The 12993-nt window shown below is 34.3% G+C and overlaps 1 long non-coding RNA gene across 1 annotated transcript; it reads right to left on the reverse strand.

Annotated features, from left to right (window-relative positions):
- Positions 1-9414: 9414 nt before the first annotated feature.
- LOC125654260 (uncharacterized) lies at positions 9415-12153 on the reverse strand. Its single transcript, XR_007362286.2, has 4 exons — positions 11539-12153; positions 11176-11434; positions 10853-11011; positions 9415-10711 (listed from the first exon to the last, which is right to left on the reverse strand). It is a non-coding gene; the product is annotated as an uncharacterized LOC125654260 (long non-coding RNA).
- Positions 12154-12993: the final 840 nt, after the last annotated feature.

Genomic DNA, 12993 nt, shown 5'->3' on the forward strand with positions numbered 1-12993 from the left:
CCTTCCTTTGCGAAAACACTGAAGCTTTGTGTCTAAGTAATTGGAGATTAGCCCCAAATGAAGAAGAGCGAGTATGCAAAAAGCATGTTTAATTAGTGAGGATCCTAAAATCCAAATCCTCTTGTAATCTACAATGAAATATAAAATTTAAATTGCTTACAAAATGAAGGCAAAATAGTAATAAAAGGGTAAATATTGAATAAGGCATACAACAATTAAGCCAAGAGACAACTTCAAGATCCGATGTATTTGTACATGCATTTTGACTTCCACCTCCCTCCTGCTGTGATCTCATTTTCAGTCTCGTCTTGAACCCAAGCATTTGTGGCAGCACCGGTGTGAAAAGAATGAATGTTGTACACTTTATTATCTAAATCCAACTTGGTGATTAGCATAGGAAGTATCACCCTAACCTGATATTTAGTGACCAAACAAGGAAGCAAATCAACCAGGCCTAATTAGCATAAACGACTGCAACGATTCAACTGGACAAATAGTCGTAAATGTTGGGCGCAAGGTTATGATTGCCCCCTTACCTTGTTGGTCAGTTTTTGAATGCTTTCGTGAAATTATGATGGTGTTACATGATGCTATAAACCCAACATATTCAAACCGAATAGCATGCCCGACTTCCCTGCCACTATTTTGAACCAGCTCGTCCATGCGAAAACAAACTTCACCAAAATGCTGTAGTGAAGACAGCATAAAAAGAGTGGCTTCATACTGTGATGAGCAAACTGATGGGAGCCTGTTGACCATTCTGTGTAGCATGTCTATAGATAAGGGCTTTCGCTCGTCTACTTGAACCTTAGTGCGACATGAGCCTGAAAGAATTTTCTTCACTACAAAGGTTTGGGTTGTGTCTGTGATGTTGGAAATTTTACAATAAAAGGAAATTGCAGCCAGATAGGACTTGATGGTATTGGAGCTAAACTTGCAAAGGGATAAGAATGCAATGAAATGGGCAAGTTGGCATGTGGTCGGAGGCCAAGTAACCTGGTAGTTGTGAGTTGTTCTAAATGCATTGACCGTGTGAAGATCAGAACTGTACAATTTCTTAATATTGTCTGCTAAGGGGTGGCTCAGCAATTATTGAGATCTATGCTGCAGATCAGCTGATGAAAAGCCGGAGGCTCCTCCGATGGCAGTTTGTCGGCCCCTTGAAATGACTCTATGAATCTTGACCATTGCTGTCGGGAAAGAGAATCTGCTTGAATGTTTTTACGCCCTCTATATGTTGTCCCCTGACTAGTATGCTATGTATTAATCCCTGCAAGACTAGGGTTAAAGTAAATGCATTATGAGCTTGGATTTGGAAGTTTTAGAATTCACTATTGATACCAAACCGTTATTATCAGTGTGTAAGATTACCTTTTTGCCTTGGAATCTATCACCCCAAATGGTGAATGCCATAACTATGGGAACTAACTCTAGAAATGTGACCTGTTTGAATATGTTGGAATGTTTCCATTCCTGCGGCCATATCATATAAGCCCAATGAGAATTGAACACGGCGCCACACCTAAGGTCTGCACAACCGGCACTGTTTGTAAACAATTGCAGGTCAAGGTCAGAAGTCCAGTCAACCAGCTGATAAGGAGTTATCCCATTGAAGAAATCCAAACACAGTAGCCAAGTGTGAATGTCTTTTTCCATTTCATTTGTAATTCTACGTCTGTGGTGTGGCCTTGATAGGCCTCGGGCAGCAGCATACAGACGACGAACAAATGCCCTGTTAGCCGGTATAGCTCTAATGCAAAAGTTCAACAACCCTATACATATCTGATCATTACAAATATGTAGTAATTAGAAGTAGTTTTTGCTTTGAAATGGCACAGAAATAGAAGTTTTGTTTAGTGGTATTAAGAAAATTAAATGTAATTGAATAATAATTGAAAAACAGTTAAAAGGCAGTTGTTTAAAATGAAAATTAATCTATGCAATTAGGCGAAATGAAAAAAAAAATGTGTGGTTCCGTTTACCCCACCATCCCTAGTTTTTACCCACGATGCTAAACATTTTTTGACTATTTCCAAAATCAGTTACCGTATTTTGTCGAATGTAATGCACACTTGTTTCAAGATTGTCTTTTATGAGAAGGGGTGTATAATATATACCACTCTACATATCGGTGTTTGACACATTGTCCTTCAGGTGAAGCTTGACTGTAAGTTCATCCATAGCCATTATATAGATACCGCTAAAATGCTAAGCTGTGAAAAACAAAAGTTGGATAGATTTAAAAACTTGGAAGGGCTTGGTATTCTCGTTGAAATATCATTTCCTACTTGGCACTCTCGTTGAAATCTCATTTCCTACTTCGTACTCTGGTTGAAATATCATTTCCTACTTTCGAGTTCAAAAACATGATTTTGGAAAATGCAATGATTTTTCTTGTACGTATTTATTTATTTGAACAATATATATGATATCAAAGAATTGTCAAAACTAGCGATCCCTACAATTGTGATAGGTATATATCACACCATATATATAAATGGTACATGCAAAGAAGTGAAAATAAAAGAACATTGTGTTTCCATTTAAAATATACTATTAAAAAAATAAAATGATACACTTACCTACCCTATTTTTCAAGGAGTGTAACCGGAAAAACACATGCTTTTATTTGGCCTTAATACAATACTGAATAGCAAGTAGTGTGGTTATTATATGTTATCGACGTAGTCACCTTTTCATGCAAACTAAATGATCAATTTCATAAAGTACATTGTGTTGATGCATTATAGGACTGAAGAAGACGATTGTGGCGGCCTCAAAAAAGAAGGACTGTGGGGAAACTCTCCAAGTAGACGAAGAGTTTAACAAACCACTTATACTGGGTTGCCGCTTCAACACCCGACAGAAATGGTGGAGTGATATGGGCAAAATGGGAGTCTGTGGACAAACACATTCACAACGTCCATGAGGGTCATGGCCAACTATTCCCGAAGTGTGCCCACAATCAACTTGAGAGGGAAGAGCAGAGAAAGAAGTGGTTAAAATCAGGTATATATATGACCTATAATCTCAAATATCCCGTGGGGATCTGGGTTAGAATAGGTCCTCAGTACCTCTTGCATGTTGTAAGAAGTGATTAAATGGGACAGACCGCAAAAACCGAGGCCCTGTGTCACAGCAGGTATAGCACAATAAAGATCCATCCCTGCTCAAAGGCCGTAAGCTCTTAGCATAGGCTTAACTGCTGCAGCCCTTCACCGGCAATGGTGATGTATCTACATTAGTGAATCAATCAATATAATCTCAAACAGTTAAGTTGAAATTTTTCACAAATAAAAAGCAATTGAATGCGCGATCAAATTTGCGAAGAAGAAAAAAACAGGTATGCAGTTACTATACAAAATATTTTTTGTCACCTATTCATGATTTGCTTTGCAGGTAACAAGGGGAGTGAGAAAATGAGCAACATCATATTGTCAAGCCAAATGAAGAAAGATGTGCCCAAGCTTTCGCCATTGTTTCAAACTTCCCAAATTGAGGCTTTCACAGCACAATTAATAACTTTGCTCCAAAGATGATATCTTTTTCTTATCATGGAATGTATTGTAGGTATGGATGTCTATGTGCTTCTTGTCATACACGTAGCGACTAAAGCATATTGTTAAGATTCGAAGTATTTATGTTGAAAAAAATGTGTATTTATTTTATCCTTTTTTATTGGGAAAGGTTGATGATTGCTGCTCTTCATTTTAATGATAATTCCTCAAGGCCGCATGTCATAGCGAAGGAGCGGGACCAACAATTTAAAATCAGCTTCCCAAAGTTCAAGCATGGTGAATGTAGTGTTCGTAGGAAGCCTGTTGATCCTACATTTAGTAAGAATGTACTTCTAAAGATAATCCACTATCATAATTCATATCCAAATTAATTGGCATGGCGTTTTTACTATATTTGCATTTGTCACTTTTCTTTCAATCAAGTTTAAAACAGCAATAACAACCTTAATGATTTTTTTTTTAATTATTTATCAAAATACAATACATATCGTAAAGAGCAATTTATTTATAAAGATATAAAGCATACATGACGTTTTAAATAGTGTCCATTTTTTCCAGACTATGCATCAGTCCTGATGAAGGAGACTTATTTGGCTTTTCAAGAGTCATCATAAACATTACCATGCTCATTATCAGCTCAACCACCTCCAATGTGAAGTGAATTTTTCCATCCTGACAAAGAAGAAGCGGTTCTATATTTTAGATCGAGGTTCAGTCGGAAGGAGACATCGGTGTGAATGTGAACAAAACGTGACACAAGCTCTTTGAACATTCTAGCAAAGCAGATAAAAAATATGTTGGTCATACAGATGTTCCCTTTTAAAATCTTGTTTAGAAATGTTAAATCATCGTGAAACATCTTTATCTTCGGGTTTTGTTTAAATATGAACCAAAGTCATTTACAGCAGTAGGTTGTGAAAACAAATTATTTTTTACAAATAAAAAAATACCTGGGACAAACATGTTATAGGGTCTGACTGTTAGGTAGCAATAAGTTTGGAACAGTGTGTTTTTGTAAATAATTTATAGAATGAAATATTAGCATAGTATATGTAGTATTAGCTTAGTATATAGTTGTAAGAGTTAAAAATGATAAAACTTTTCTTTTTTTAAAAATGGGAGCATGGAAGCAGGGTCCTCGTCCTGTTACTGAATGCAGAAACATTTTATTTAAAATATTGTTTGTGTAGCTGATGCTTTCTAGAAAATTGATAGTTTGTAGTATTCTGTTTTGCCAGTATTTAGCTGATTTATAATTATGATATTTTTACTACCATTATGTTCATAAATGTATTATGTTTGCGCGATTTCTGTTAGAATGTTATGCTTGAATTATTTTGTATACATCATGTATGAATCGTACATTTGTTTTAAAAATTTTGCTTCATTAAAATCATATCATCACTCAGGTGCATTGAACCCTTGATACTCCTCAGAGGCAAAGGGATTCCGTCACAGCACATGAGAGTAGAGGGACTCGCACCTTGTGCCCTAGGTATCCTTAGCACCATCAAACAAATTGCCTGTGTGATGTGTATCTCTTACACCTGCAATTCCAGGAAATGTTTGGAATTATTCACTAATGATAAACTAGTAATGGGACCCAATGGTCATGTGCATTGTGTATTGATTAGATCAATAAAAAATTGACTTCCTCTTCAATTGTTGCCCTCATTTCCCCATACTGGGATCAGTATTGGTAGTATGCCGTCTCGAGCTCATACACATATAAACACACTGATAGAAACCCAGGGTGTTCAGTAATGCGGGCCAGTTCCTTGTTGAATGACACCCTCTTATCAACACTTGGCAATTCGGTGCAGCTGACATATGGGAATATAATCCACATTGGCACCTAAAATGATTTGTAAACCATGTAAAGTGAAAGAATAGAGAACTCAATCATGGAGAAAAGTACAAATATAACAGTGTAAAGGTGGTGTCACATGAGAGGATAGCAAAATCAATGCTATTTTTATGTTCATGAATTTCAGCTCTTTCTCAATGAAATAATGAGCGAAAATACACCACAGGAACACGTAATTTCGTCTAATAATAGTAGGCCTATTGGTAATTGAGGGTATATACCATACCACTCCCTAATAACTAAGGGGTGGTATGGTATAGACCCCTGATACTATTACAGACCCTATATACAATACCACCTCCTAATTATTAGGGGTGGTATGGTACAGACCCCTAATATTATTACAGACACTATATACTAATTATTGGGGGTGGTGTGGTACAGACCAGTGAGACCACTAACATTGGAATTACATAATATTGTGAATACGACGTGGACAGGCATAATATGGTGATTAGACATCTGTAATTTATCATTAATGTAATTAAGAATGATGTGGAGTTAAAAATGATTGATCAATTTCGTATTTCCCAAATTCTATTTTATAAACAAACAGTCTAACGGCGCCTTACCATTCCGTGCTTCCGAGGCGATGTTCAAGTTGTTTACATTCAGCATTCTCCCCATTTAACTCGTCAAAATAGTCAGAATCCGTTGCAGCTGGCTCATATTGGTAAGGGAAGATGCTTCAAATGATATGTGGAGGTTGATTTCGTCCACAAAAACGAAGGTATCGTTCGCATTTGCCATACTAGCCTGTTTGAGACTGATGGGTTGTGACGTCACGCGTCATTATAACTAAATATAGTAAAACCGGAAGTTCAGTTGATTTATTTCGGGCAGGTGCAAAAATAGCCAACTTTGACGGTGAATATCTCGGTATTGAATGCACGCACAATCACAATTTTTTTCCTTATATTTTCAAATGAATTTCTGAACCAATTTACCACTTTCCTTTACATTTACATTACTTCAAATATTTGATGATATTTTGCAGATTTAGAATAATTCATTATATTAGTGATTGACTGAAGCATTTGAAACATTGCTGACAATCAAATGCAATGAATGACTTAATAGATGTGTTTCCTAACATTGATGAATATTGTGTGTACTTATATTACTGAATAATTAAAAATACAGAAATAATTTTTCTGCTATTTCTTTAATATCAGTATGTTATGTAAATGTGTAATGTAAATTCACTCTCAAGTAATGTAATGCATTATATTTCAAAATAGGGGTCATGGCAATTGTAATGTGAAATTTTCTAGGTAATGTAATGCATTACATTACTATGTTATTGACCCAAGGCCCGGATAGAACACCTTCTCATGCATATCTGCAAGTGCCTTGGACCCCAACTTGTCGTTTCCTCTTTTGCAAGATTTTCAGCATTTCTTCATAGAGATCATAATTCCAACTGTAAGGTATCCAAGATGATGAATTCAGACCTGGTGTTTTTGACAATTTGTTAACTTTGGCTCTACACTTGTCATCAGGACAACCATTCTTGAGCTCATTCAAAAAGTACATTATGCCATTCATAATTCAACATGCAGATTTCCATTTGAACCATAAACTATGAATTATTCCAATTAATACCCCCCCCCCAAAAAAAAAAAACAACTTTAAAAACCTCCACAGGTATATTTCAAATGACACAGAACCATGGTATCAGGATGTCTCTTGGAAGTTCCATGGGTTAATAAGAGTTAAACTTCAGAGTCGACATGTTTCTTCTAAGCAATATTTTTGTTTGGATCCAGTTTTTCCAGTTCTGATATAACTGCCTGATACTGTAGGTGTCAATATGGTGTCCTTATTGTGGGAATGTGTTTCCAAATAGCTGCTGTATAATCTGATACCTTCCTACTGGCAGACACAACAAGGAATCTATTCCTGCAGTGATGACCAACACTGATCCGCATGTGTCACTGATGCCACTATCATTGATGAATTTGATGGCAGTGATGATATCATTATTGAGGAGTAGGAATATGGAATCTTGTCATTCTGATTCATTTCACCCTTGCCGTCATTTTTTGCTGTACATATTATATCATCCTGAAATTCAAATCCCTCCAGTATCACATCATTATCAAAACTATATCATATTAAATGTATCATAATGTTCATAAGGTTATACGTTGATGCCCTCATGTATTTTCATTGATATAGAATTCAGGAAAAATACATTTAAGTATTCGGTGGGAGACATGTCTCCAACTAAACAATAGAGGACTGTTTAGCTACATGTACATTTCTGCATAAATAATTGTATACACAAACATTTCATTTGAATTTGATTCCCCCATCTAATATTTTTTTTTGTAGCTAATGTTGAATTATTATCTTACTTCAGCAAATTCACAAACTATTTTTATCTATTTTTATCTTTTATACTTTTTCTTGTGGTAGATGTATGGGAAAATTTAATATTGAATATAGAATATAGACTGAACTCTATGATTATGGATGTTGCCCATCACAGGCTATTTAAAGCAGCACGGGTCATGGATGATATTCCTTCCAAATCATGCCGCCAGTTCCTTAAGTTCCAATTTACAAACAAAGGGATAGATGAAGTCAATATAAGCAACATTCTTCGTCATAAAAGGGTTCAGTCGTGTATTCCAACTTATTTCAATTTCAAGTCTACACACTGTATTTCCTACAGCTATACTTCTACTATTGCATCCAAACTTTTTAATTATAAATAAACTTTGCAGTGCCTATATATAGACCATCTTATACGTAATCCACCAACGTGTTCTTGTTCTTCATCTTCTTTCAACTATAGTCTAGCTGGACATGTCATTACTAGTGATGATATAGTTGAAAATGAGGACCTCAAATCACTTATTCTAAAAGGTCCTAAATACAGAAACCCTCGGTCTTTTAATTGGCGACAGAACTTCATCTCTATTATGAATTCTGTCGAAGATTATGCCAGACGACGGGCTAAATATGAAAAAGAAGAACTTGATACATTGTCAGGATGTGTTAAAAGCATAAGAGGAATATTAAAATCCCGCATTAGACATACTAAAACAGAAGTACGTACCATATATCCTTCTGTGTTTAGTAAACAAGAAGTGATACAAGAATTACATGGGTTACATGAGGAATATGTTTTGGTTCCAGCAGACAAAGCTAGTTACAACCACTGCACGAAAAATTGCGTTTAATATAAAATTAAACACCAATTATTCCCCAATTAAATGTCAAATTTTGACGTAAAATGCACATTTAATAGAAAATTAAATGTCAAATTTACTTTGCGTATCCAGTGGCGTATAATTTTCCGTAAACGCCGAAATTTAATGACGTTTAAAGGCAATTATATGCCAAGTAAATGCCATGTTTAAATAAGATTAAACGTCATTTTACGTCTAGTTGAGAATTTAATCATCTTATTTTACTCCATTAAATTTCACATGTAAGCAATATTAAACGTCAATATACTCGAAGTTTGGCGTATAATCCACCCATATTAAACTTCATTTTACTTGAAGTTTCACGTATTTTCATATTTATACTCCATTAAATTTTACATTTAAGCAATATTAATCATCAGTATACTCGAAATTTGGCGTATAATCCATCCATATTAAACTTCATTTTACTTGATGTTTCACGTATTTTCATATTTATACTCCATTAAATTTGACATTTAAGCAATATTAATATAATTTTACTTGAAGTTTCACATATTTTCCTCCATTGAATTTCACATTTACAGCTGTAAGCAATATTAAACGTCAAATTACGCAAAATGTGGCGTATAATGCATCCATATTAAACTTAATTGGAGTTTCGCAGAATTATTCTGCATCTCTATAAAGCTTCCATATAAGCTAGAGTTAAACTTCACTTTAGGAGAAGTTTAGATAAGTATAAGCATACGAGCTATATAGTAAGCTTCTTTCTGTGAAAATTCACAAAAGTTATCATGAATTAGTTGCCTTAGAAAGAAAAGGCATGAATAATTAATATTTTTATTGCATTTTTTTATTTCACATAACATCTTGCCTTGGATGTAAATTCACATATAAGAAAAAATATATGTAATGAACAATATTACGATACAATGTGAAAAAATGGTGCTATTAAAAATATCAAAATAATACAGGAATACCAAAAAGGATTACATCAGAAATATGTCCCAGACATTTAAGAAATGTATGAAATGAAGACAAATACCATCCAATACAATGCAATCATACTATTAAAGCCTATCACAATGTTGAGTCCAACATCTGCACACATGAGTAGAAACTACATTACTAAATAAATTGAAGGTAAATATGACTACACACACACACACACACACACACACACACACACACACACACACATACACACACACACAATATGCTATTACACAAAAATCCTATAAAACTCATGATAGGAAATATATAAAAATATATATTTTGATACAAAGCTAGCATTGCACTGTGATGATGTAAGATTGTCTTGGCATAATATAAAACTACTTCACACATTGATGGGTATGTAACCTGGAATTTTCCCAGTAGGCTGCCCTAAACATTGCTTCTTTCCTCTTTTGACACACTTTTTCTCTAACAAAGCAGTGAAAGTTAATGGGGAGAAGCATGTCGATTCAATGAAGACAAACTATTCCCGAAAAAGTAATGTTTTCTTGGCTTATTCCTTTGAAAAGCAAAATGAACAAATCTTAATGACATATGCAATATATATTCATCTACAAGTATCATGATATATGTACATAATAACTAGAAAACTGACAAGTCAGAAAAGGACCTGTAATATATATTTCAGAGGCAGGAATGACATAAAAAGTACATATTAAAAAGTTAAAAAGTTCCATAACTCTATACGGCATGACATAAAATATTAAATATAAAAATGAAGTCTCAGAACTCTGCAACAACAAAGTTAATAACTATTCAAATTGAAAGGGATCTTCATTTGCCTAATATTTTATTAATGTTTGGTGTATTACTTTAAAAGAGTTAAAAAATTCAGTTACACAAATGAAAGAGAAGGTATCCGATACAATTACAAAATTAACAAGGAAATTGTTCATATTCTATTACATGTAAGTATTGAGAGCGGTAATACGCGTGTTACAAAGAATCTATTTATTTATTGGTCTCATCCTCAAGCTCATTATCATTCTGTTCCGCTTGAATTTGAATTTGAAGTTTCTTTTCCTCTGCCCTTCTCCTTCGTCCCCCATCTCTATCACAAGCAAAGCGAAACCAGTCTTTTGCCACGTTGAAAATGTCCACGTCTAGATCTGTTGCATTAGCACAGAGGCGATTCTTCCTCACTGTTTCTGATTAAAATAGATAAAAGAATGTTCATCTAAAGTGTTTATTTCTCAAAGTTTGTTCATGAAATATCTCTCTCTCTCTCTCTCTCTCTCTCTCTCTCTCTCTCTCTCTCTCTCTCTCTCTCTCTCTCTCACTTTACATACCTTTCAATATTTCCTGTAATTTCAGTGAAGAGAAGGCAATTTTTCCCCTTTTCCCATCCAGTTGATGTTTACTGCTAGTTTTGTGGTGATCATGTGGGAAAGTAGTCTCCTTACTGAACTTTTCGTGTTTTCACCACCAATAGTTTATAATGATCTCACCTGCACATTGTAAATATTGATAGAGAGTCAAGTGTATATACTATTCCATGTATTGATAATTCAAAATACGATATCTTAAGATGAACATAATTTTGCAGGGGTTTTTTTTTAATAAAAAAAATACATGTATATGTTTCAATAAAACAAAATGATTAGTAACCTACCAAAGTTTTACACGTGTTTTTACTCTGCAAGAGGTCCTCCAGCTTCTGTATATATCTTCTTGTTTTCCCAGAGGAAAACATACATCTAACTGCAGTGTAGTGTCGGGCTCCTCTGTACCAAGAGCAGGACAGCTTTCAAGTCTATCGATCTTTGTGATTGTGGCCTGCAGAAGCTGCGTATTTAGGTGGGTCTGTACTTTTATTTCCTCCACGTTTGTCACAAGTTTCTCCAAACAGTTTAGGATTTTCTTTTCTGTTACTGTATATTAAGTCAGACATGCAATTAGTCCAAACTGTATATATGGTTTTGATATCATTTATTTAAAAAAATGGAATCAGCACAGAATGATATCATATAAGTACCTGAGCTAGTGGGGCTTTTGTCAAATAGTGAAACTGTAGAACTTGATGTTGCTTTGTTGAACACGTCTTCTAATTGACCAATATGACGTCCCTTTACCCCTTGAGTACTTGTTCATTTTCTGTGAAAAGAGATAGTCAGCAAAATAGATTTTTAAAAAACCCAATATGAATAATTTAGAAAGTGTCTATGAAAAATTTGAATATGCAGTGGCGTGGAAAAAAAACCAAAACGGAAAGATTGACCTGCGATGAAAGAACACTTTTTAAGCCTTTTGTGTACATTGTTTTATAATACATGTGCAATTAAGACAATAAAAATATTCAAAAATGATTTTTTTTTAAATTCAAGCACTTTGTTAGTCTGGTTTTAAAAAATCTCAAACGTTTATTTTTAAACATAGCGCAAACCCTGTACACGAGTTTGAAATAGGGCTTAGCCTTATATACATTATTACTTTAGATAAATACAACATGATATACAGCATCATATATATTGCGATTGATTTATCTCAAGTTTCTTTTGATTACTTACAACTGAGAGGTGAAAAGCAATATTTTACAATTTTGAAATGGGGCAAAATGACAACTTATAATTTACTTCACAGCCAAATAATTTTCCAGCCCCCCCCCCCCCCCCCCCCCTCGCATGCACAAGATAAATGCATTCAAAAATTGAAAATTTCAAATATGTGAGAAAGAAAAAATCAACATCGGCCATTACTAAATCATGTGACCGGCAAATCACGTGATATCTTAAAAGGTGAGGCAGAAAAAGACGAAAGTAGTAAAATTGGAAAATTGGGACATTCTTAATGATTTACTTCGGAAAACAGTATAAGTAAAGTATAATTCATTCTTTGAAATTGTACATCATATTAAAAAAAATTATATACTGTAGATACAGCCCGGAACGTGTATTTCAGTAAAAAAAAAAGTTAGAAAAATCACACATTGAATAACAAGATGTACTTACATATTGTCTTGCAAAGTAGTATATCCAAATTTCTTTAATCCAACAAAAATTTCCGTGTGCACCAATTAAGCACCTCAAATGCGAAATTTGTGAAATGGATACACGTGCTGACCATCTCGATATATTAGATTTCGCAGTTACCAAGGAAACTGGACAGTCTCCTGCTGTGAGAAGCACTGATGATGTTGACCTAATTTCTTAAACAGAGAAACTTTCTCTTATCTCAGAATGTGCCCCCTAAAATCGGCACTTTAGCGAAATTATGTAATCAATCTTTCTAAGATTTTACAGGTTAAGTGTTTGGCGTCTTTTCATTTCTTTAATTTTAAGCCAACCCCAACCCCCACTTATTTCATGTTCTAGCATATATATAAAAGATATCCAATCATTGTGATATCACATATATATGTATTTAAAATATTTTTTACGTGGTAATTTATCGTAACTATTATATGCGATTTTTAAAATAAATGTATGCCGAT

This window comes from Ostrea edulis, chromosome 7 (genome assembly GCF_947568905.1).
Source record: "Ostrea edulis chromosome 7, xbOstEdul1.1, whole genome shotgun sequence".
NCBI classification, from domain to species: Eukaryota; Metazoa; Mollusca; class Bivalvia; order Ostreida; family Ostreidae; genus Ostrea; species Ostrea edulis.